The sequence below is a fragment of the Gavialis gangeticus genome, unplaced genomic scaffold (assembly GCF_001723915.1).
Source record: "Gavialis gangeticus isolate Ggan-Ray unplaced genomic scaffold, GavGan_comp1, whole genome shotgun sequence".
NCBI classification, from domain to species: domain Eukaryota; kingdom Metazoa; phylum Chordata; order Crocodylia; family Gavialidae; genus Gavialis; species Gavialis gangeticus.
The window spans coordinates 71,349,868-71,375,477 of record NW_017729024.1 but is presented as its reverse complement, the minus strand read 5'-3'; the positions used below and the strand labels follow the sequence as shown (position 1 = coordinate 71,375,477).

Sequence of the window (25,610 nt, the reverse complement as noted above, 5' to 3'; positions counted from 1 at the left end):
CCTTCCAACCCTACTAACTATGAAACTATGAAATTATGAGTCTATCCCCTACACAGGAAAGGGGGTAAGGGAATAAAAAAAAACCCTTGGCTGAACAGGGAAATCCAGAAAAGACTGGGAGCAAAAAAAGAGATTTATAGGAAGTGGAAGCAGGGGGCATGCACCTCCCTGGCGTGCTGTTGCAGGGAATCAGTTAGGCAGGCTAAGGTAGGACTGGAGCTTAGGCTGGCTACAACAATTAAGGACAATAAAATGTCCTTCTACAGATACATAGCGAGCAAAAGGAAAGCACAGAGTAATATAGGACCCCTGCAAGACAAATCAGGACAGTTGGTAGTTGCTGCAGGAAAAGAGGCGGAGCTCTTCAATGAGTTCTTTACTTCAGTATTCTTAAGTACTGACCAAGAAAATTCCCCCACCTTGAGCATAGACAGATGTCCAGAAGGCACCAGAATGCCAAAGGTTAGTGCTGACTTGGTTAAGGAGAACTTGGAAGGGTTGGATGGGTACAAGTCAGCTGGCCTAGATGACCTCCATCCATGGGTGCTGAAGGAACTGGCCAGTGTCATAGCTGAGCCACTGGCATGGCTGTTTCAGCAATCCTGGTGCTCTGGCCAGATCCCTGAGGACTGGAAAAGGGCCAATGTGGTGTCCATTTTTAAGAAGGGGAGAAGGGATGAGCTGGGTAACTTTAGGCCAGTCAGTCTTACCTTGATCCCTGGGAAAATACTGGAAAAAATTACCAAAGAGCACATTTGTGAAGCTCCAGCAGGGGAAATAATGCTGAAAGAAAACCAGCATAGGTTCATCACAGGTAGATCCTGCCTGACAAACCTTATAGCCTTTCATGACCAGGTCACACACTGCCTTGATGCAGGAGCTGAGGCAGATATCATCTACCTGGATTTTGGGAAGGCCTTTGACACAGGTTCACATCCTATTCTCATAGGGAAGCTAGCAGTCTATGGAGTGGATGCCTACACAGTCAGGTGGGTGGTGAACTGGCTTAGGGACTGCACCCAGAGGGTGGTGGTTGACGAGTCATTCTCAGCCTGGAAAGAGGTGAGCAGTGGGTTCCCACAAGGTTCGGTCCTTGGACGGATGTTATTTAATATCTTCATCAGCGATTTGGACAAGGGTGTAGAGAGCACCCTCTCCAAGTTCTCAGGTGATACCAAGTTATAGGGCAAAGTTAACATACTGGAAGGCAGGGAGCAGATACAGGCTGACTTGGACAGGTTGGATCAATGGGTGGAATGAAATAGGCTGCAATTCAACAAAGATACATGTAAGGTACTCCACCTAGGAAGGAGGAATCCCCAGCATACCTATAGGTTGGGCGATGACCTCCTCAGCAGCTCAGAGGCTGAGAGAGATCTTGGGGTCATATTTGACTCCAAGATGAACATGAACCAGCAGTGTAACAAGCCCATCAATAGGGCCAATTGCACCTTGTTATGTATTAGCAGATGCATGACCAACAGATCAAAGGAGGTGATGCTCCCCCTCTATGCAGCATTGGTCAGGCTGCAGTTGCAGTACTGTGTCCATTTTAGGGCACCATACCTCAAGAGGGACACGGAGAATCTGGAGAGGGCTCAGAGGGCCACTCACATGATTAGTGGCCTCTGTGAAAGACCCAACAAGGGGAGGTTGAGAGATCTGGATCTCTTCAGCCTTCACAAGAGACATCTGAGGGGAGACCTTGTAGCTGCCTGTAAGTTTAGCAGGGGAGGACAACAGGGAATTGATGATGCACTATTTACCAGAGTGCCCCAGGGAGTAACTAGGAATAATGGGTGCAAACTAGTGGACAGTAGATTTAGGTTAGATATTAGGAAGAAATTTTTTACAGTAAGGGTGTCCAGAATCTGGAATGGGCTTCCAAGAGAGGTAGTACTATCACCTAACTTGGAGGTCTTCAAGAGAAGGCTTGATAGGCACCTGGCTGGGGTCATCTGACCTCAGTCCTCATTCCTGCCAGGGGCAGGGGGTCAGACATGATGATCCATTGTGGTCCCTTCTGACTCTACAATCTATGAATCTTTGGAAGTTTTCAGTTATGATACACAAATTTGCTGGCTTAGGATAGAAGTTGGTGTTGTTAGACCCAGAGGATGAGACTACTAAAGGACAGGGATGCTAGTCGATGTGGTAAATATTTATTACTTATCCAATATGCTATGAATTTAACTTTTAAATTTTATTTATCCAATATGCTGTGAAATTTAAACATAATGACATCCCTCAGTCTTAGAGGTGTGCAGGCTTTGGCTGAACCAACACAGAAAGAATACCTTTGGCCCATTTAATGATACACTGGCCTCTTTGCTTTTCTTCTTCTGCTTCATTCACACAAGAGTCCAACATAAGACTATTGGCTCCTGAAAATTCAAATGGCTTTTCATTGTCCTTGATGAAGCACCCAACTGGAGATTTTAAAAAAAAAAGCCATCTGCATCTCTGGCACAGCAGAATTGGAAGTGGATTAACTCTTAAGGAAATTGGGAAATGAAGTAACAGTTGAAATGTCTGACACAGTGAAGAGGTGCTCTCTTTCTCTAGTCTTAATCTTTGTACTAGTGAAAGGTACTGAGGTCTTGGTGATGGTGCTGGCACCAAGCCTGGCAGAGGAAGGCAGCGCTCAGTCATTTTGAAAGAATTACATAGGAAGAATGACTTGCATAGAACAAATGATTGTTGGATAGTCCCCAGATGCATTAATTAATAAAGTTAAACAGTTAAGTCACATTCCTCATGTCTTGTCTTTCTTTCAGCAGTGCTCAGGACCATCTGAACTGTTAAGATAGACTGGTTTTCTACAGTTCCTGACCCAGTGCTGAGGGGCCCTTTCCCAGCACAGCTTGGGAATCCTTCTACTAGGCATCCATCAAGTTGTGCTGTAGTCCAGCTTGTTTCCAAATTGAAAAAAAGAAACCTTAATGAAATGGTTCATCATATTCCTCTCCTCTCCCCAAGCTGAATTCTTTCACACCACCAAAAAGGAAGACAGGAAGAAGCTGGCAGAATAAATAGAGTAGGAAGTACTGGAAAGTAGTTCAGCTGCATAATAGCCCTTGCTTTAGAGGATTATTTCAAGCAGACATTGATTCTTGCTTTGATCTTTCATTTCCACTAATAAGAAAAGCTTTTCCATGAGTCATTGTCCCTGGCAGTGTTTGCCATTGTCTCTCCTCCTCATATGACACTGTCATTTTCCAGTTGTTGAGAAGATCCAGACATATTCTCTTTAACAGCGCAAGAACAAAACTTGAAAAATATATAGTAAAGAACTGTATTTTGGTGGGGAGCACAAATTTCTGTTTCTGCCATCCTGATGAGCCTGTGTGGAAAAGCAGTTTTGAGGCCTGTTAACTGAACACCTCCCACCAATCCCACATTCTCTTTTTCCAGCTGCCACTACATTCACTCTACACTGGGCCTGCATGTAATAGTAAGTTGCTTTCTATAATGAATAAATATTCATTAGTCTTTGATCCCTGAGGAGAAATGTGGTATCCTTTCTGCCTCGTCACAGATTTGCTTCCTGGAGAAGACATTATGAAGATCTGTGATTAAATGGCTCATATTTAAGGAACAAATAACATTTAAGAAGAATTTTCTGCAGCCATTTACCAAACCAAAAAACACACCCTGAAATGAATCACCGTGGCCTTCCAACCACTCTGTCATCAGAACTCTAGTTTCGTTACAGATTTCAGATGAACACCTCAGTCAAATGAACATGCACCTTCTTCTTCAATTCATCCCCTCTTCCTGCCACATAATTATGGACTACATTCTGTGTCATTTAGTAGATGTGTAATGCCTGCTTGTGGGCAAACAAGTACTTATATGTTTTGCATTTAAAAGCTCTGTCCCAGCCATGGAATAGGTCCAATAAAAGATAGCATCCTAAGAAACCCTTGCCTTTCCCAAAAGTCCTGGACCATCATGGCTATGACATCACTCTAACACTGCCAGAACCATGATATCCTATGTGTCTGATGGGAAAATACTACACAAGCTGTATGACCCTAGAGGTGAATACTATTTAGCTCTGCAAAATGACATAGCTCCGACTCATTTCACTTAGACTCCTCAAGAAACAAAACTTTGGGTATGCAGGAGGCCTGTGGCTCCCCATTCATTCCATAGGGGAACTTTAATTTCTGCTGAGATGCATCTGGATGCTTCCAATCCTACTTTCCTCTGACTTCATAAACCATACCTGGCTTACTAGTATTTTTTTTTACCAGGGCAATATAATGGGCCTGTTCCTCTATAAATAGCATGGCAATTAACATATTGCCTAGGCCCCGGGGAAAATTGGGTATAGGGCAACCTTATTCTTGGGATTTTCATAGATTTCATAGATTTATAGGGTTTGAAGGGACCTTGTAGATCATCAAGTTGGACCTCCTGCGCTAGGCAGGAAAGAGCACTGAACTTTGTTTTTGAGCCGTTTTATGTCTTGGCAGAGGATGCCAGCCTCATACCTATGAGGAGAGAAAAGTAGAATCAGGGGCCAGAAGGAGAGCAAGCAAAAGGGAGAGCTATTCTGTGGTGCAGGCAGGTGGGTAGTATCTGGAAAGGAGGGGAGATTTGGCCTCTGCTCCGAAGTGGGGTTTATTTGCATGAATTTACTAAGTCTTTTATTGCTGAATACATCATGTACACTATGCCAGTATCTGTTATAGGACTTGCTGGATACCATAATAGCAACAGGGACACGATGTGGTCCAATGGAATTGCATGAATAAAAATAAGAGGGAAGGAATGACCTGCAGTGCACAGGTTGATATGGAAGTGAATGGATTACTAACTCATATATGCCCACCCTACTCTCCAGTGCAAGCTGAAGGAAAAGTGTGATTTAAAGAGTGATTTGACAGTGGAGAGAGTTAGCCGCTGTCCTGTAAGGTGGGTTGAGCTGGTAGTGAGAGCTGGTGAATGTTAAGCGTTGTGTATGTACAAGCTTTTTTTTTCTGACAAGAAAGTCAGAAGCGTTGATGTTTGCTTCTATCAATCTGCTAGGGTTTATTTTCTCTCTCTCCAAAGAGATACATGCAGTCCTTTCTGTTAGAGGCACACACTCCTTTTCCAAGAGGCCTTGCTTGCTTGGAGAAGTTTGGAAGCAAATGGACTGCCACTTAAAGTTGTTCAAATAGTGCAATCTGGGCATCCTTTCAAGCCCCACTGGTAGGGTGGCCATCATCGAGGACATTCACATTTTCTGCTACTCTGTACTCTGTCCTCTATTGATATGAAACTCAACACCTTTTATGTCCTCTATTTTTTCTCTTCCAGAGAAACATAAAGGACATAAAGGCATCCGGGTTCGTATCAATAGAGGACTGTCCTCTATGATGGCCACCCAACTCGCTGGAGGGGTTTCAAGTGGTGGAGTACAATGTGGAGAAGCCTGCTTTCTATGGCCAATGGTTCTTACACAGGTTCCCCAGTGATTATGTAAAGCAAAATGCGCAAAAACTCTTATTTTCTCCCTTCACAAATCATTAACCCATCTCTCTGAGGCACAGGCTCCTTGTTGTTAGGAGTAATTCTATTTCTGTCCCCAGGATAGTTTCCTTTTTGACAGAACTCTATCAAGGACATACTTGTTGTCTTGTCTGTCCTGTGGTCTGCTGGTTAGGCTGTTCTCCTATAAGTGTTCCTGGTTAACATCCCTTTGAAAGACATGTGCCTAGAATCTGGGTCTCTTAGGTGTCACTTGTTTTGGGTTGCCTAGGCTATTTAGCAAACATAACCATAGCATCACTGGGTTGTCAAATATCACTCATTGCTATTTTGGTCAGAATTTCTGTGCATCTATATGACAAAGTTGAATTTCAGTGGAGCATAATAGACTTAAATACCTTTGTGAAACATTGCTATCTAAAATTTTCAAGTGTGGTTGGTAAGGACAAATTTAGTGGTGTGGGGTAAAGCTGTAGTCAAGTAAATCATTTAAATATATACATGTAATTCTGGGTGTTAACACGAGGTGAAGTGCATCACTTACATTTCTAACAATTATAGAATGTGATGGGATTTTCAATGAAGGTTGTTGCTTAACATTACCCTTGAAACTTCATTCAAAATTATTTATGGGCATATAAATATATGCTTACCTACCAACTTAATACAGCATGCTTGGGTTTGTTTATACAGAAGAAGGCAGTGCTCTTCCATGGCAAGAATACTCAGCTGGATACTTGGGCTCTGTTCCTAGCTTTGGAATTGACTATGTGACTTTGAACAAACTTCTTATCCTTTTTTTATGTTCACTTGCCTTGTTAGATTAAGTAAGTAGGGTAATGGTGTTTACTCTGCTTTGTAAAATGGATTGAGATGTATTGATGAAAAGCTCTAAAATTGCTACAAATTTGTCATAATAATCATCCACAAACCAGGAAGCAGAATTTGGGAAAATATGTCTCACATCTTTATGAAAGGCTACACTTTACCCCTATAGATAATGCCGTCCCAGAACCACAGGGAGTTACACATATCAACATGGTACAATCCCAGAATAGCGCTTCTAATTTTTTTTCTGGCACAGGAAGTCAAAACCAGCCCTAGGATTTGAACTTGGAATCTCTCCATGCAGCACTGGAATAGAAACAGTAAGGTGTGTGTGCTGAAAAAGTCTGTAGGTACAAAAAAATGTAATAATCAAGGTCAAATTACTGCTACTACCACAGCAGGAGAGCGTAGGCCAGAGCTGTGGTGTCTTGCAGGTATTTTAGCCTTTTGCAATATAATTATAATCAGTGTAAAACAGCTTTCAATATTTATGAAAATGTTATTTGAATGAAAGAAACATTATAGGCCTGATTCTGCTAGGTCCTTATATGCATACATGCAAGGATGAGAAGAGCATATTTTTTCATCCCTGCCTACCCTGTATCCTTAACCTCTCCCCTCCCTCAGTCCTAAGAATCCCACTCAGCTGATGCTGCTTAAACCTGGAGACACTTACAGCCTCTAAGGACAGAAAACCATCTCTTTTTGAGTAACTAAATGCTTTCTAACCATCTATGTAGCATTGTTATCAAAACTACTTCCCCTGCTGTGTGGACACATAAGCACAGGGCCAGCCAATTATTTCAGGTGGAGGGCCACTTACTGAGTTTTGGCAGGCTGTTGAGGGCCACATAAGTAGCCTCGCCCCTTAACAGGTCCCATCTTGGGACCAGAAGTAGCACCCCCTAACCCCTGACCTTTGCCATCAGAAGTCCTTCCCCTTGCCCCCAGAAATACTTCTTTCAGCAAGGGGTTTTGTCATCTCAGAACCAGGAAAAATACCAAATTATATTCCAAAAAAATGAAACATCTACAACATCCATTAATTTGATTTCAAAACATATTTTTGTCTTGATTTACATGTGTTTGTGTAGTGTACACAGAGGTGATGGAACAATAGTTTAAAATGAAGTCTTACACTTATATGTTCTGGGGGGTGGGTAGAGGTTTGTGGGGGGCTGTGGGTGTGTGGGTATGTGGGTGTGTGGGGGGTGTATAGGTGTGGGTGGTGTGGTGTGCTTGTGGGACTCACCCTATAAACACACACCCTCTCTCCCTCTCCCCCTTATTGCACGCGTGTGCGCGCGCACACACACACACACACACTGTGCCTCTCGCTTCTGGCCCCAGGGTACTGGTGTGGGGCCCATGCTTCCGCGGTCTGGCGATGCAGCCAGGAGCAATGTGGTGCTGAAGCAGTTGGCCAGTGTGCAGGAAAGCAGTGAAAGCAGCCACAGGCAGAAGCTTCTGGTTAGAGGAAGTGGTGGTAGTGGGGGGCTGGGGGCTGGGCCAGGTCCGCCTTCATGTTGGGTCCAACTACCTTCCCCTGGGGCCTACTGCCTCGGCTCCTGTCATCTTTGACAGGCATCCAGGAGCAGATAAATATTAATTTTCTAAACTTTTTAGGTGTCCTGCCAGCCAGATAGAATGGCTTAGCAGGCCCAGGCCAGATCCAGCCTGTGGGCTGTATTTTGACTGCCCCTGCATAAGCATGTGCTTGTAGACTGAGTATGCTCAGTAGGCTATGCACTGACTATGCTTGCATGCAGTTACATATGCATGCCCATTGTGGATCTGTGTGTCCAAGATCTAAAAATGTAGCTGGCTAGAAACCAATGACTAAAAGGTGTTAGATGAGCAAGGAAGACAGAAGTCTTTCAATTTTTTTTAGCCCTAAAAGCTGCATGGTTCAGGCACTTGCCTAGGAAGTTGGAGATCCAGGTTTCAGCCCTACTCCCTCCAGTCTTCTTTCGGAGGTTTTTTAACCTGTTTCCCTCAGACCTGCCAGCATATTGCTGTGACCACTATACCAAGGATTAGGCATTATCCATCCCCCTTGCCAGCTCTACTTTGGAAGCTGGCCATATGGATGACCACAAGAGGGATATATTTGGGTCTAAGGCTGTTAATGCTACTCTGACAGGGAGTATGGCCTGGGCCCCTTCTGTCACTGAGGCAAAAGTTTCTGCATTACTTTCCACCCACGTTACCCAATAACTAGCAAATGCAAGGCTCAGGTTCAAAAGAATCATTAACTCAGGCCCAGCCTATGGCATAGTAATTATACCTGTGTGCTTGGGAAGTCAAAGAGGTATAGGTTCAAAACCTTCTCTAGGTGGGAACCTAGATGCTGGGTCTCTATCTTCCTGGGCAAGTATGTAAACACTTAACTACTGGGGCTAAAGTACAGGTAGGCCTTTTCCTGGACTTAAGCTCAGGTACTTGCATACATATTTGCTGAATATGTATACTAATACCTGCGCTTAAGTCCAGGAAAAGGACTGAGTATGTATACAAGTGCCTGTGTACCCTAAGAGTAGCCAATGCATTGGTACATGTGCCATAATTAGAAGGGAGAGATTTTGGTAGTTATGATAGGACTCTTAGTTAAAATGAATCCCAGTTGGCCTAATCTTGTCACATTATTTTCATTCTATAAGCACACAATGGTACATAGTCATTTCATAGTCTCCCTGATGAAATTGGTGTTTGGGGTTTATGGTCTCAGCCTGATTCCTTTTGATACACATTTGGCAGAGAAGCAAGTAAAGAAAATTTCAGCCTCTCCTGCTTCCCTGTCTTGTCTATGCTATCTTCCCTTTCCACCCAATATTTCCTGCTAAGCTGAGCCCTTGGATTCACCAGTCAGCATGGATTCACCAAGGGCAAGTCATGCCTGACCAACCTGATTGCCTTCTATTATGACATAACTGGCTCTGTGGATGCGGGGAAAGCAGTGGATGTAAAATACCTTGACTTTAGCAAGGCTTTTGATACCATCTCCCACAGGATTCTTGAAAACAAGCTGAGGAAATATGGGTTGGATGAATGGACTGTAAGGTGTATAGAAAGCTGGCTGGATTGTCAGGCTTAGTAATCAGTGGCTCAGTACTAGTTGCCAGCAAGACAGACACTAAGTGGAGTGCCTCAGGGGTTGGTCCTGGGCTTGGTTCTGTTCAATATCTTCATTAACTGTCTGGAAGATGGGATGGATTGCACCCTCAGCAAGTTTGCAGATGACACCAATCCAGGGGGTATAGTAGATGCACTGGATTGTAGGGCTAGGATTCAGTGATCTAGATAATTTGGAGAATTGGGCCAAAAGAAATCTCATGAGGTTCAACAAGGAAAAGCACAAAGTCCTGCACTTAGGATGAAAGGATCCCATGCACCACTACAGCCTGGGAACTCACTGGCTAAGCAGCAGCTCTGTAGAAAAGGACCTGGGGGTTACAGTACACAATAAGATGGATATGAGTCAGCAGTGTGCCCTTGTTGCCAAGAAGGCTAACAACATACTGGGCTCCATCAGTAGGAGCATTGCCAGCAGATTGAGAGAAGTGATTATTCCACTCTCTTCTGCACTGGTGAGACCACATGTGAAGTACTGTGCCCAGTTTTGAGCCCCTCACTGAATGGATGTGGACAAGTTAGAGAGAGTACATCAGAGAGCAATGAAAATGGTTTTGGGAGCTGGGGAGCATGACTTCTGAGGAAACTGGGTATATTTCATCTGCAGAAGAGAAGATGGAGAGATGATTTGATAGCAGCCTTTAATTACCTGAAGGGTAGTTCCATAGAGGATGGATCTAGACTGTTCTTAGTAGTGATGGGTGACAGAACAAGGAGCAATGGTCTCAAGTTTCAGCAAGGGAGGTTTAAGTTGGATATTAGGGAAACCTTCTCACTGGGAGGGTGGTGAACCACTGGAACAGGTTACCTATAGAGGTGGTATACTCTCCATCCTTGGAGGTGTGTTAGGCCAGGATAGGCAAAGCCCTGGCTGAAATGATCTAGCTGGGGAATATTCTGCTTTGAGCAGGGGGCTGGACTAGATTACCTCCTGAGGTCCCTTCCAACACTAATTTTCTATAGTTCTTTGATTCCACATTTGAGGGGTGGGTGGTGGGGGTGCCTACCCATCTCCCTCAGACTCCCAGCTCCTCTGTCTCTCACCCATAATGGTTAGGACAGTTACCTTGCTGTGGAGACCTGTATTCCAGTCCCTCTTTTCATGACTATATACATTATTTTTATTAAACAATCACACTTTAATTTATAGTAATCTAATCAATATTAGGCCAGTCATGCTCACTCTCTCACTCTATATGGTCAATGAATGCCAAATTCTTTAACCACTGCATTGTTGGTTAAAAGGAGGACACCAGCACCACAGAGTTTTGTAAAAAACAAAGGTTGGTTTAGGCAACAAACCTGAACAGCTACTTCAGGTTTGTGAGTCCCAGTAAGAAATCGGTACTTCCCTGCAGCACAGAATACTCCTTTGAGACTGATGGGATTTAAGATGCATTCTCGTCCCTGGCGTTCTTATTTGTCAGGTAAGGCAGCATCGTTTAAGCATTCTGGCATTTGTCACTGTTGTTCTTAGGTGTCTGCCTATCTCTCCACATGCATCATATATCAGGTGTGTGACCTTCACAGAGGAGTTAGACCCCTAATTTATGACTGAAATGAATGCTAACCATTGCAGGGCTTAATTTTAAGTGTCTAAGAAGGGCTTAAGTATCTAAATACCTTTGTGAATACCTTTTGTGCCCATAATCCCTTTGCTAAAGAGAAAGAAATTAAGGCAATATTCCCCTCCCGTAATGCAGAAAGCCAGGATGCACCTATAAGGGGCATAGTAGCAAGTGCACAGTGGCTTCATATTCAAGAATTTCCAGCATTTTCCCTGGGGAGCTCTGACTTTAAATGGCCTGTGACTAGGAGGCATAGTTGAGGCCTATGCCCTGCTTAGGGTTTGAATTTTAGATGGAACTGCTTCCCTGCATAAATATTTATCAAACCATTTAGTTGAGAAAGTTCTCAGAGAGTTACAAGGTTTAAAATGAAACTAATCTAGAGTTTAAAAAAAATCTAGGGGAATTAAAATCATTGAAAGATTAAAAAATAGCAGTAGACCTTAATAGAGGGGTGACTACAATATTACAGCAACAGGAAGAATCAGAACTGTGAGAACACAAAGTATGTTTGAATAATAGCCATAAGGCATCTGAGGAGAACAGTTATCTTGTCCCTCCAGAAAACATTATTGCAATTATTCCCTATCAGGTGAACAGGAAACTTCAAACTTTAGGAACAGGAGAAGTTGGCATGTCTGCCGAAGAAGGAATGGAGGTGTCATCTCAGGAAGAGAATAGCAGATTTTACACACAAGAAATCAAATCAGAAACTAAATTTACATATTCTATTTCTATTCTGATTAATTAGGAGAATATTTTGAGTGGGATATAGCAGGTCTATTGCTAATTAGCTTATCTCACATAAATGTGCAAGATAAAAAAAACAAAAGAACTGCAAATCTTTTCTATGGTCTACATCTTATTAAAAACCTGATGGGTAAAGGGCTATCAGGAATGATGTATTCTGTTACTGGCTTCCAGAACAGCATCTAGGTGATAATCTGATCCCTGAGTAGCCCTAAGTACACTCTAAATTACATCAGCTCTTAAAACTATCCCCAGCTGGCTCCAGGAGAAGAAGTCACAAAAGTTTTATAAAGCCATCTTTATTGCTCTCATGTCTTCATGAGTTCTGCTCCAAGGACAATTTAGGTGGATGTAAGGTTTGGAACCTAATTCTTTAGTAGGAGGAGAAAGATGGAGGGAATAACACCAGCATGTTTCTTAGGCTTAGGCCTGATCCCATCACAACTGAGACCCAGCCAGCTCTCAGGTTTGCCACTCACATAATGCCTCGTAAGCAGATTGGAGTATGCGTCATCTATGCTTCTTCCAGCTGTTTTCCCCTCCAACATGCCACCATAATGAGGACCATGGAAAAAGACACAGACCTAGATTTGGTATATTCAAGTGCCTAAGTCAGAGAAATTCCTATTTCTCACCATGTAATGATACCTGGTTTAAAAGTAAAAGAATATGAGGAAATATAAGTACTATTCTGAATTCTAGAAATACAAACATGAAAACAAAGGGTAGTTTTTTTCTCATGTAGTGGTAGTTCTGTACAATATAATATTCAAGTTATATAAATTAATGAAAATTAGTTATCAAAAACATAACCACAATGTGATTACAGTGTAATTGAAGTGTAACAACAGTGTAATTACAGTCACTGTATTATAAAATGCAACTTTAATTTGCTTATGCTTATTCAGGATGCATAAATGCTCCCTGGGAAATTGTATCATTATCATTAATCTTGGCTCACTTTAGGAATTCATGGAAATGGCAATAGAGTTTTACAATCTCATTTTTGTACGATTACCAGAAAACAGCCAATTTGCTTTTTAAAGTGTTTCTAATTCTTTGTGCAAATCCCATGTAAATTATATTGCTGTATCCATTTCTCTCTTAACAAAAATGATGCATTTACTATTTACAGCCAGAGTCAACTCATCTGATAGAAGCATTATTCTTATATAGTACACTAGCTAATTAGCACTCAATTTTCTTTTTTTTCCTAGTTGCCCCAGAGAATTAACTCGGGAGGATGTTACGTGGATGTTACTGTCTATTTTCTAAAGCGATTGAATGTTTGCAGGTAGGTGGCTGGACAAGGTTCTTGAGTAGAAATGGAGGGAGAGTTTCTGATGGTCACGCTAGAACTCCAGGTTAAAATAAATCCCAGTTGTGTTAATCTTGTGCCTTTATTCTCATTCTACCTACAAAAAATGATTCATTGTAATTACACTGACCTTTCTTTGGCTATTCAATCCCAGACCTAGAGAGACCGAGATAAATTATAAATTCTTTATTGGTGTTTCCCTATCTTTCCAGGGGCCATGTCTACACAAGGCAATAGCATCAAAAAAAATGTGCAGGGATGCTACTGTGCAGTAATGCCAATTACTGCACAGTCATTAAGTACTTGATTATGCAAGTACTAATAACTGTGCAGCTCATGTAGACATGGCCAGGGAGAGCTAGCTATTTTGTTCTTTGGAAGGGGGTTCTTTTCTCTGTGTCTCTCTCCTCAGCTCAGTGACTGTTTAGTGCAAAATCTTTTCTACTCCATTTCTGTGTAGTGCCTTAGGTTTTGATAAATGACAAACTCCCATTAAAATCACAATATCCACTTAAAATGTAATTAAATAGCACTGTGAGATGGGGTAGCATTATAATTTGTGGCAATATTAAGTAGTGCTACTGTACTGGGAGTGAAAGTAGAGAGAGAATGAGCATAAGACTCTTTGCTAAGGGGGTCCTTCCACTAACGGTGAAAAAGGATATCCAAGGAAGGGGGCAGAATTCTCATTAGAGTAGCTTAGAGGGACAATGTACGAAATGATGGTAACCTTTTTCTTGATAGACCAAGCTATAATGTTTCACTGATTGTCACTAATGACTTTTCTGTAGTCACTTATCTGGACACTAGCTCTTGAAACATATCGGTAGTTAAGGAAAAGACAACATCAAACAGCTGCTTTAGAACAACAGCCTTTAACCAGGCTCAGATACTATTTTCTGTGTTGAATACGTATTCTGTTAAAACACTGAACTCTTAATTAAACAAATGTGGGTGTTACTCCACTCAGAATTCAGCCCAGGGAAAGGGTTTTTTAAGGTGGCAGGTGACTCTAAGAAGGGTGTTCACTTACAGCCCAGTGTTACCCCATCACACTAGTTAGTACAAATGGACAGACTCAATTAACTGGAAACCACAACAATGTATTAATATTAACAGATGACAATAACAAGATTAATATGTAAGATTATATACAGTGGTGAGTAAGAAAACAATGAGAGAGAGAAAAAGACTACAGAGCCTCTGTCTGTGTACTCCAAACAATATTGCAAATTGCACATACTTACACAGAGAGCTTAGCTGTTACAGGCTCTTGGGCTGTATACTTACAATGATAACCGTGCAAATTTCCCATCTCCCCAGGAGATTTTCCCCTTCTCTAGGGTACTCTTTCTTTTTTAATTAGGGAACAGGTGATACTTTACCACAAGAGTGTTGGACTACTGGCACTGGTCCTGATCTATGGTCAAATCCCAAATTGATCAGCGGGGAACCTAGGATACATACAGCTCTAATTGGATCACAGGCACTAGATGCTCACAAAACTCCCTCTATCTCACACAGTCTCAAACTCACTATTCTGCTCTCAAGTCTCACCCCAGACACACATCACCTCACACAAAACCCACAGACGCGCACACTCATACGGCAGAGTGGAGCTCAGGCCCTTTTATATCCCCAAATCACACCATGTTCACAGTCCAATTATATCTCTTGGGCACATGTCACTCAACCGCTCATCCAACGGGTTCATCTGTCAGTCATCACATTGAAACAAACATCTGTCTTCCTACTGCAGACCAGCCATCGTCCACTTTACCTCAGGAGATAGTGGTCACCTTTTTGGCACTAAAATCCTAGGTCTTCACTGTGCATGCTTGACATATGTAACTAGGTCAGCACCTTCTTAGAGATGGACAGTTCACTGGCTCTCAAACCTTCAGGACCTTGACCTACTGTGCATGTGGAGGACTCAAGCTGCTTAACGTTACATCACTCTTAGATAGGCCGGAAGATGTAGGAGCACCGTGCACTCTATGATTCCATTGATTTCACTAAGTTAATAATGAATGACAGTATTTCCTTGGGATATAATGATTTATGATTATTACAGGACAGAATAAATAAAAAGCAGTGGGCACATCTACATGTGCATTAATGCGTTGTAGTTACTGAGCATTGAGTTTACTACCTGTAATAACAGGTACTAACTCAATGTACAGTAACCGGTGCTACTGCACAGTAGTGCTAGTGCTCACCTTTTTAGTGACACTAATGAACAGTAGGCTAATTGTACCGTGCATTAGTGCAATAGCATGGTGTTTGCTGTAATGTGCTAATGCGCAATAGAATTAGTCTACTGCACATTTAGCGTCTTGTGTAGATGCGCACAGTGATAACATGGGGCTCTTCTTGTGGATCTAAACTGATTTTCTATGAAATTTTGTAGTGAACTATAAGCCATTATTTCTGTAGCAAGCAAGTGACAGAAACTAAGTTAAACTGCTTGTTGCTGTGTTATTGTGGTCACATTTTTAAGTGATAACAGCACCAGTGAGACTTCCTTGTCACTGCTGGAGCACACCAACTCTTATTACATGATTCCACTTCAGCACAAAAGTCTACAGATTTATGCCCATGATGTGACCAATCTGACAGAGAAGAAATTGGAAGGTGACCGCTCTATTTAAAACCAATTTGTACTTTTTGTTTGCATATATGAGTACTTAGTTTTGCTATATTGCATTTTGAACAAACATCACACTTTTCAGGAAGTTTGGTCAGTCAGCACAGAAGTAATAAAGATTCACAACCCAAATGCTGTTCTGAACCTGATGGTCACCACGTATTCACTGTATGTCTATGTCAGAACTCTCCTCTGGCCTTGATGGTTTGACAGATGGTAATTGTGTGATCCAGCATTGACCTGTCAGGAATGAATACAACCTAAGGTAGTCTCTTCAATCTCTGAGGCTGCAGGGATCTATTTAATAAAAGCATACCATTTGTTTGTGATGGCCAGAGGGTGGAGAGAAAAGATACAATAGTATAGTTGAAGTTGTAATGTGACCTTTTCCTGTTGCACAACGATAGAAATAAGCCCTCGTGAAATATAAATAAAAATGTCTCTTGTTCCTTTTACTTGAGCTTCTTTGGTTTCAGAAGGATAGGAGCTGTTTCCACAAGGCATCTGGAGCTATGCCATTTCTGAATCCTTTATATCACCTTTAACTTTTCTACAGTAGATGTTATATAGCCCAAGTTCACTAAAGCTGTATTTACAGCCAAGGCAAAGGATACAGACAGTGTTGTTATTCAGAAGTAATGAAATAAATGTGATGCTACAGGCATGGAATTATTTGCTTTAAGTCTCAAGAATATTTGGAACATTAAGCCCATTCAGTCAAATACAAAAACCTCTTGCAATAATGTTAAACTGGCACAATGTTAAAAGGAGAAATATTTAATGGTTTAGCCCTTCAAAATCTATTAAACCCATATCTATGCTGTAAAGAATATCCTGTTAAAATGAAACTTAAAATTATGAAGTAATAGATGGTCAACCTAATTTGTCAGCTCTTCATATAGAATGGTACTTGTATTCAGATATGACTTTCTCCTTTAAAGAAAATTAAATACAAAACCTGCATGCAAATAAAGGAAAGGCTGAGGTTGGAAACCCAGGACGTGAAGTTCTGTTAAACCGGCATGCCAATTACAAAACTTTAAATCCCTCACTACCAGAAAAAAAGGGTTTAAAAACGTGTCTTTTTCATACATGTCAAACATGAGAGAAATGAGTTTACTCTTTCAACTGAAGAACATTTTTACTTCAGCTTAGAAGGTTTAAAAAGTAAATAAAAATGTTTTACAGGCACTGTTATGGAAGCTTGGACCTTAGAAAGACACACACACACACACAAAATACTCACCTTCTATTTTTAAGAATAGAGAGATTTTATGCCCAGAGCTCTGGACCTGATATAAGTGTTTGTCAGTTCTTACAGAAGTGGTTGCTATATATAGAGTTAGACCTAAGATAGTAGAACCCCTGTAGGAATAGCCAGGTTCATGACATTAGTCTTGAAATGTCACAAAACCAAGTGTACTGTTACAGGTTACCTTTAAACAATCATAAAGGCACTTAAAATGGGAGCATGCACCCATTAGAGAGTGTTATTCCATTTTAAGTACCCTCTAAATATTTTAAAGATAAGCCAAATGAAATCAGGGTTATCTTTGTTCCATCTTACCCAGGTCATTCCAGGGTTTTTTTGGTCTACTCTTAATTAAATTAAGAGTTAATTAAATTCTTAATTTGCAGTCCTCCAGCATCCCAGGATGCATAGCTCCTAGCCCCTCTGCTCATGCCTCTATTTCTCTCCCCCTTCCCTCTGCCACATGAAGTGCAGTTGGCTTGAGAGATTTCAGTGGAGCAAAACCATGAAGCAGGGTAAGCATGGTTCCTTGGCTCCATAGTCAGAGTGCAGAGTGGCTGGATTTAAGTGCAGGGAGACCACGCAGGTGGAAGAGGCATTCCTGCTTCCTCTGGCTCCGTGATTTTATTGCTCGGTGGCTCCATGCTGAGAGTGGAGCTATTGGGATTTAACAATGGTAGTACTGTCAAGTTTACAAACACTGTTCACAAGATAAACCTTGGGTTTTCATATAAGAATCCATAGTATTAAAAGTATTCTGCCCTATTGGGGTCTTTGAGTGCTTTGCAACAGAAGAATTGGTCTATAATTTTTCTATTGTATAAAAAATGAGTGAAAACTAAGAGCTGGCATTTACCGATGAGTACCTCAAGTCTATCAAGGGGTGCCTTGAGTCTTTCGAGGGATGCCTGAAGTAGCACCTTGTCAAGGGTATTTAAATGCATCCAGTTCTCTGGAGATAGAGGAGGGAGAGACAAAGATGCTGGGAAGGTATAGCCCAGTACTGCCCAGACAGACAGCAAGCCCCTACCGAAGCCTCGCTTAGCTCTTGTGTGGATCTTGTCATCCATGTATTTCAAAGCTTTTTGTAAGGACGCTCAAAGTTGTCTCTCACACTGGAAACTGGAAGAGAAGCTTCCCAACACCATACAGCAAACTAGCAACATAACTGGGACAGAACTCATCCCTCCTGGCTGACAGATCAGAGCATGAGCTAGACAACATTGTCACCTAAAATTTAAAAGCAGTAAAATGATTTTTTTTCTTTTGAAAAGTTGGATCATATTACTTCCAGCCTGACCCAAAGTTAAATATCTAGTGGTTTTATACTACTTCCTACAAAATCCAAAGTGTAGAGTCTTTAGAATGGGTCCTGAAAGATGGTTACAATTTTAAAATTTAAATTGTTTTAAATATGAGCTGTTTCCTTGTCTCACCACAATATAAATCAACATAAGGGGATCTCTCTCTCCCCTCTCTCTCTCTAAAATACATATATACATACATATATATAAAAGCCAAAGCATATTGATACAAGAGAACTCTTACCAATTTCTCGTACAACAGAAAGAGTAATTACTGAAATACTCAGATAGATGTGTCCCCAGATCCCAATTCTCATGCTACATGCATAACTCCACTTGAGCACATTAGGCATTTTGGCCAATAGAAAATCCAAGATTGGATGTGTTAGGCACAGATTTTCAAGATGTACATTGAACAAAGAATAATTGAAACCCCTTACAGCTGAACCAGCTCTTGACCAATAAGTCTCATAAAATGTAGATTTACTTTAGTAAAGATACCGAATATTTATTTTGACTGCAAAGGCCATATCACTGAATTATACTCTTAAATCCCTTGTTTAAAGAATAGAGAAGACTAATAAATATTTCAGCTCTTCTGGTTTCTTTGTTCTAGTTCCACACCTGAACCAGCACAAGTACATTATACATTTGTTTTGCTTTACATTAAACTTGGTATGTGAAAACATGCTCAAGACAAAAGATAGCATTGAATTTGTAGTCAGACTCAGAGTACACATATACGAAGACAATTAATCTGTATCCCATATTTAGGAAAATCTTAAGCAAGAAGAGTTTTATCAAATGCATTGAACTTATTTTCTTTTGCTCACCATATACCATATATACTGTGAGCAAACATACTAGCCAATTCATTTAAAAAATAAAAACCTCAAACTTACAAATGCCGCCATGACTATTAATCTTAAATAGCTGTCATAATCCATCTTTAAACAAAACATATTTGAAAGCTTTGCTTTCCACTACATATTTGCTCATGTCCTAACAACACTTAATTTCCTAATCAATGTTTCTTCTTAGTATCTTAATATTTACAAGTATAAATGTTTGTAAACCTATAAATAACATCATAAATCACAATCTAATTATAACACAACTGGAATTTAGATTTGTAAAATATCAACGCCATTTAAAAATGATCCAGCTGAACCATCATGTGCTTTATTTAATACCAGTGGCCATGTCTACACATGTGCTTAACTGTAAGTAGACTAATTAGCTGTGGAGTAAAGTATCACCATCTATACATGCAATACTATTAGGCTGCTGTAAACTAATTTACGCCACTGAAAGATAGTACTGTTGGAGACAGTACTATCTTATGGTGGGGTAATTAACTGCAATTAAACACACAGGTAGATGCTAACTGTGGGCTTAAATTGTACCTAGTCAGCTCAGTTAGCAGGGGGCCAGACTCCTGCTTACCACCTAACCACATGGCTCTGGACTTTCCACAGCCTCGTGTTGCAGCCAGCCCTTCTGCCACCTGATGCCACCACTTGGGTGTCTGGGGCTGACCCCCAACACCCCTGAGCCTGATGTTAATTGCTCCACCCCAGCTCAAATTGCTGCTGTCCTAGGTGCACATGTAGATGCGGTGCCCAGGCATAGTTTACTCTGCCTCAGACTGCTCCAGAGTTTATTGCTTTGAATTAATTGCACATGTAGATGCACCCATTTAGATCTAAAATATATGTAATTTATTATGCAGATGGGGAGTGTGTATTTCTGTCAACCAAAATGGGCATTCAGATTTACTGAATGGAAAAAAAAAATGTAGAAGAATTATTAAAAAGTCAGGTGCATAAAATTTGAGTCCAATTTAAACAATGGGCATGTACAATACTGTGTCATACTCAACATTAAATCTACTCAGCTTGTCACAACCACAGTCTCATTGTGACCCTGATCCTGCATCATTAAAGTCAATGGGAAATTTGTCATTGGTTTCAGCTTATTTAGGCATTCTTATTTATGCAGACATTCATGCATTGTACTGTAGTAGCATAATGCATTGGTTCACAAACATTGAAATGTGAACAAAACTGCTTTCATTAGTAATTAAAAAAATGCAGTAAGAACATTTCTATTAGCTTTGTAAACCTTTACTCCAGAGCACACTTTTGTCTTAAGCCAATTACATTTTCACTCTAGGTACCTCATAGCTTTGCTTTACATGTAACTTCTCTGTCTCTTCAGACATTTTACAGTGGCTTACACTTGTGTGTCCAAGAAAACTATACCTTCAGCATTTGGTACCAGGATACATTTTCTTTTCAAACAGTTTTTCAGGGAAGAAAATTTACAAAAAAAACCCAAAGTAAAATAACATCAGCAGCAACAACTACCGGAAAAAAAACACTTTTCACTCAGTTAAATGAAAAGTTGTACATCCCAGAGGAGTTTGGGAAGCTAAAAGTCAAAACTCACACTGAATGTGCCACATCACTTGATTCAAAACCTTATTATCCATTTGGTGATCAGTAATACTCACTTTCTCACTGGGGAGAACATAGTAGGAAAAAACATTTTTCATTTTAGGTCACACAGGTTAACTGCCTTAGAGATGATGAAAAAGGGCCAAATTCAAACCTGAACACTTCACTAAAATAAATGGAGTTGTATCCACTTAAGCCAGCTCTGCATTTGGCCTGGAGAATACAGAACCAATTCCAGGTCTTATAACAATATTTTAACTGATACTGAAATCAGGGTTTTTGCCAGCAAAAATGTAGCGAATGTTTGGCATCAGGGCATTCTCAGAACTACTTTCAGCCATTCAGTCTCAGATTATTGATTGATGCACATACCATTCTAATGGCAGCTAGGTTATATGTTTTGGTATTTGGAAAATGCAGAGCTGGAATGACATTTTCACATTGGTACTGCAGACTTCAGTTAGAGGTGACACAGGTATACCTTCTGAATACCTACCCGTGCATATGGGATTTACTACTTTTTAACTATTACATCTGATGCGTTACCTGCACCATCATTTTGTCACAGCTGATTTTGGTCTATGGGCTGCCAACACCTTTGGACCTCAGAGACATGCTAACCTTTATGTATATGGGGGCAGAACTAAACTTTTGGGGCATTTTTACATGTGATCTGGGATGCAGTGCTTTATTTAGCAAGCCATGCACCCATGTGTCACATGCATCAGTGTCCCTGTGCATCCCCACACTGAAGAAATGGCAGTGGGATCCTTTGAACTAAAGATCATCAAATGTGTTTTATTGCAAAGCACCCTGCCGCCATTTTTTTCAGTGCAGAGATACATGGCGATTCTGATACATGTGATGTGGAAGGCTGCCGGCATGCATCAATTTCCGTGCTCCAGCAGACTTGATTAAGTCTGCTCCAATACGCTGGATTTCAAGTGTGTTGGAGTAGACTCCCTGCATGTCTGTAGGAGCCCTCAGTTCTTCCCATTTAAGAAGTCATGAGTATACCCTCAAAGGTTCTGTTGCCCAGTGGAATCAGTGCTTTGATGAACTAGCCACGAGGGAAACATTTTTAAAAAGAAATTAAAAGCCTAATTGTGAGACCTTCAAGATAATTAGGCAACTAAAGCTGCTTCTAACAACTTAGGTACAACTGACATTCTCCCAACCACTGCTTGGCTATTGCTCAAACTTTTCAGTGCCTAAGTTGCTGACAGTATCATCCACAAAACTGTTTATGAGTCAACGGTGCTGCACAATTATGAACTTATCACAGCCTGGAGGCCACAAAACCACCTTCTGTGGAGCTTGTTAGAGGGAACTGGCCCTGTGGGCCAGAGAGACCTTGCATAAAAGATATTTTAGGTGTCTCCTGGTGATTAGAACAGTCATGTAGGAGACTTGGGATTAAGACACTGCTCTGAATTTGAACCTTGGTGTCCCATGTGAATGGCCTAACTATTAGGTTATTAGGTATGATTAGGTCTTCGTCTCTGTTTTTATGGATAGGAAATTCAGGTTTAAGCCTCTAATTTTAGAAATGATTTGACAACTGAGGATACTGAGTGAAGGAAGGCACTGATCTTTGGTCAGGCTGGCTACTTCAGCACACTCCTTCCCTTTTTCTATTAATTTCTCTCTTGATTAGCTTGGCTAGCTCTCCACTCAGCTGGTTTCTAAAGCCCTCTATGTGCTATTGGTGCCTAATTCTCCTAAAGCATTGCTTGAAGAGACTGGGTGCTGACTTGGGGCAGAGGATTCTAATGGTCAGAAGAGTGTCTAGGGGTTATGTGGGACAATGCTAAGTTCCTTTGAAGATGTGTCCCTAAATACTTTTTGAAAATGACTTGGATGCTTTTGAAAATACCTTCCATGGGCTCAGACCCAGAGAAGAATGCTTTGCTTTCAAAAGCTTATCAAAGCTGTATCCAAACTATACAGTTAGTCCAATAACAAATATTACTCAAAAAATCCTTGCCTCTCGGATAATTCCCGAATCATGGTGGCTCCAGCATAGCTCTAACACAGGGGCGGGCAAAGTCCAGCCTGTGGGCCGAATCCTTCATTTCCCAGCAGCCCCTGCCCACATCACTGCAGCCAGTTTGCATGAAGACCCCAGGAGGGATGGAGTCCTGACAGCACAGGGCCAGGGTTTCCATGGAAACTGGCCCAAGCAGTGCTAGCAGGGCATGTGGCTGCTCTGGGGCTGTGAATTTGTGGTGGTGACAGCATGGTCCAGAGCTGGGGCAGAGCTTCAATCTGCTACCTGCACAACCCTGCCTGGGGCATGTGGGTAGCAGATCATGGCTCTGCCCCAGCTCCAGACCGTGCTATCACCACCTCAAAATCCCAGTCCTAGCCCCAGTCCCAGCTCCAGCCCCGGAGCAGCTCCCCATCCAGCCAGGTGCCCTGCCAGCTCTACTTGGCCTAGTTTACATGGAAACCCCAGCCCTGTGTTGCCAGGTCCCTCCCCCTCTTTGGGTCTGCATGGAAACCATCTGCAACAACATGAGCTGGGGCTGCTGGGTAATGAAATCTGGCTGCTGTAGAAATGGCTGGATCTGGCATTTTGCCCACCCCTGCTCTAACAAGACTGTCCATAATCTAGTCTGTATTTTCAAGAAAATCTAAAACATACAACACCTAAAACATCTAAAACATAATATAATAATTTTGATGTAACAAAACATAATAACATCTAAAATATAATATAACATATAGTACAGCAGCAACATACATTACACCAAGAACACATATTCAGAGTCTTTTCTGTAAGCCATTAAACATAGCCACTGGAAAATTGGACCAGTTTATATACAGTGTATAGCACGAGTTACATTTTTATCCAACACATTTCAACATTTTTTGGTTTTGATTAAAAAGAGAATTTTAAAAATTGCAAAGAAGGTAAAGCTTTCTTAAATTGCCACTCTTAAAATATCAGAGAAAACAATGGTAAGCTACACTTCAATCAGGTATTGTTTCAGAGCTGCTTACACTTTTTATTGATAAACCCGTACTACTCATATATGACATTTGCTAGTGGGTTGTATTTTGGCAAGTTTTAGAATACAATAGGGGAAACTATAAAAATCCCATTCTTTTTAATTTGACAATGAGACAGTTTATGAAAGCCCAGTGATGGAGTGTCTCTTGTTTTATGATACTGACTTACATCCACAATAAAGGCTATAACTACAGCATCTTTCTTCCTTTCATTTTTTTCCCCTTGGCTTCTCTACACCTGTGTTTGATTAGGTACAGAAAGATAAAAGCACATTACCTTAATTTTCACAACATCAATGCAGAATTAAAGAAAGATTTCAGTTTCTTGCAGTTTTCTTTCTGGAGGCTCCAGGCAGCTGCTAATCATTATGTTTGTAATATTAAAACAAGACCCTGGGTTAGTTTGTGCTGGTTCATTTATGAGGATCTTCTGTATTTGATTAGACCATATAGTTAATAAGGATGTCAGATAGTAGCCATTGGGCTATTTATTTCTCTTACATTATTAACTGTCTCTGCTCTATAGGCTCATTTAGATTTTCTGTGAAAACCCAGAAATGGGGCTATACATCTCAGTGATAATAGTTCTAAGCTGCATTAGGCAGTTAAACTGCTCACCACCTCTCCTTGCCATAATGGTATTTTTTCAAGTGGTTTTCATTTCAGATATCTTCTGTGTCTCCAGGCTCTAACAAGGGTTGCTAATGGCAGTAAGAATACAGTAGAATGACAAGTAGAATTATAAAGTTGCTAGCAGATGAATAAATAAATTGAAGTTGCTTTCTTCCCTCCCTTTTAAGTATATAAGCTTTTGACTAGGTCGGCTGTACTTGAAGTCATATTTTGACTGATACAAAAATGACACAAAGAGCCCTGGCTGAACAACTTAGGCCCTTTTGACTCATTCGAAGCCCAGAGTAATAAGCACTAAATTGGCACAGCGAGTTCCTCCATTTAGCGCTGATATGTAAAATCTGTGTGCCAAATGGAATTAAGCTGCAGAGAACACAAAACCTGAAATGCCTATCTTGATGAGTTTCTTTTCTATTATGGGAATACGACTGGTAAGAAGCTGCACAGCAGACAAAATAACTTATTTTATAATTCAGTTACTGAGACAGCTAAAATTTATAGACGAATAATATTTCTTCACAGCATAAAAAGAAAAATGTCTCTTCTTTCTTGCTCATGCCATTTCTAGGCACCATCTAAAACATTGTACAGTATCAAACATTACAGACATTGCCCCCCTTTCAAACAACTTTGTCTTGCTGGAACTGGAATTAGTGCCTATAATTAAGTTTGGCAGGTGCCTAGAATCTTGCCAAATTTTAAACATTCTGGCCAAATTTCATCCTGGGTATCTGCCTCAAGCTGATCTTGTTTTTAACAAAAATGCTTCAGCCATTTGTAGGAATTAAATTGGGGAGGGAGGGGAGCTGGGGGGTGGGGCGGGAATGTTGCTTTCCTCAAGTTAAAACATTCTTAGCATTATTGAATTAAGAACTACTGGTATCTTCATGTATTAAAGGAGGGGCTTGAAAATGCAGGGTGCCAGCCTAATCTCAGGGATGAGTCAAAAGGAGTTTGTTAGAAGCAGGCAGCTAAATTTTCCAAAGTGTCCATCTGGATTGAATGTACTGCACCTGGGGAGAGGGAACCAGCATTATGGTTATAGGTTAGGGGCTGACCCTCTTGGCAGCACAGAGGCAGAGAGGGATCTTGGAGTCAGGATTGACTCCAGGATGAATACGAGTCGCCAATGCGACAAAGCAATAGGCAGAGCCACCCGCACCCTGTCATACATCAACAGGGACATCACTAACAGGTCCAGAGAGGTCTTGCTCCCCCTCTAT

At 41.1% G+C, this 25,610-nt stretch overlaps 1 long non-coding RNA gene across 1 annotated transcript in view; it reads left to right on the top strand.

Annotated features, from left to right (window-relative positions):
• LOC109297463 overlaps positions 1–25,610 on the top strand; it is a 199,564-nt gene that overhangs the window by 130,841 nt on the left and 43,113 nt on the right. The window contains exon 2 of the long non-coding RNA XR_002097319.1: positions 12,977–13,053. This is a non-coding gene — a long non-coding RNA (uncharacterized LOC109297463). The remainder of the gene's footprint in view (positions 1–12,976; positions 13,054–25,610) is intronic.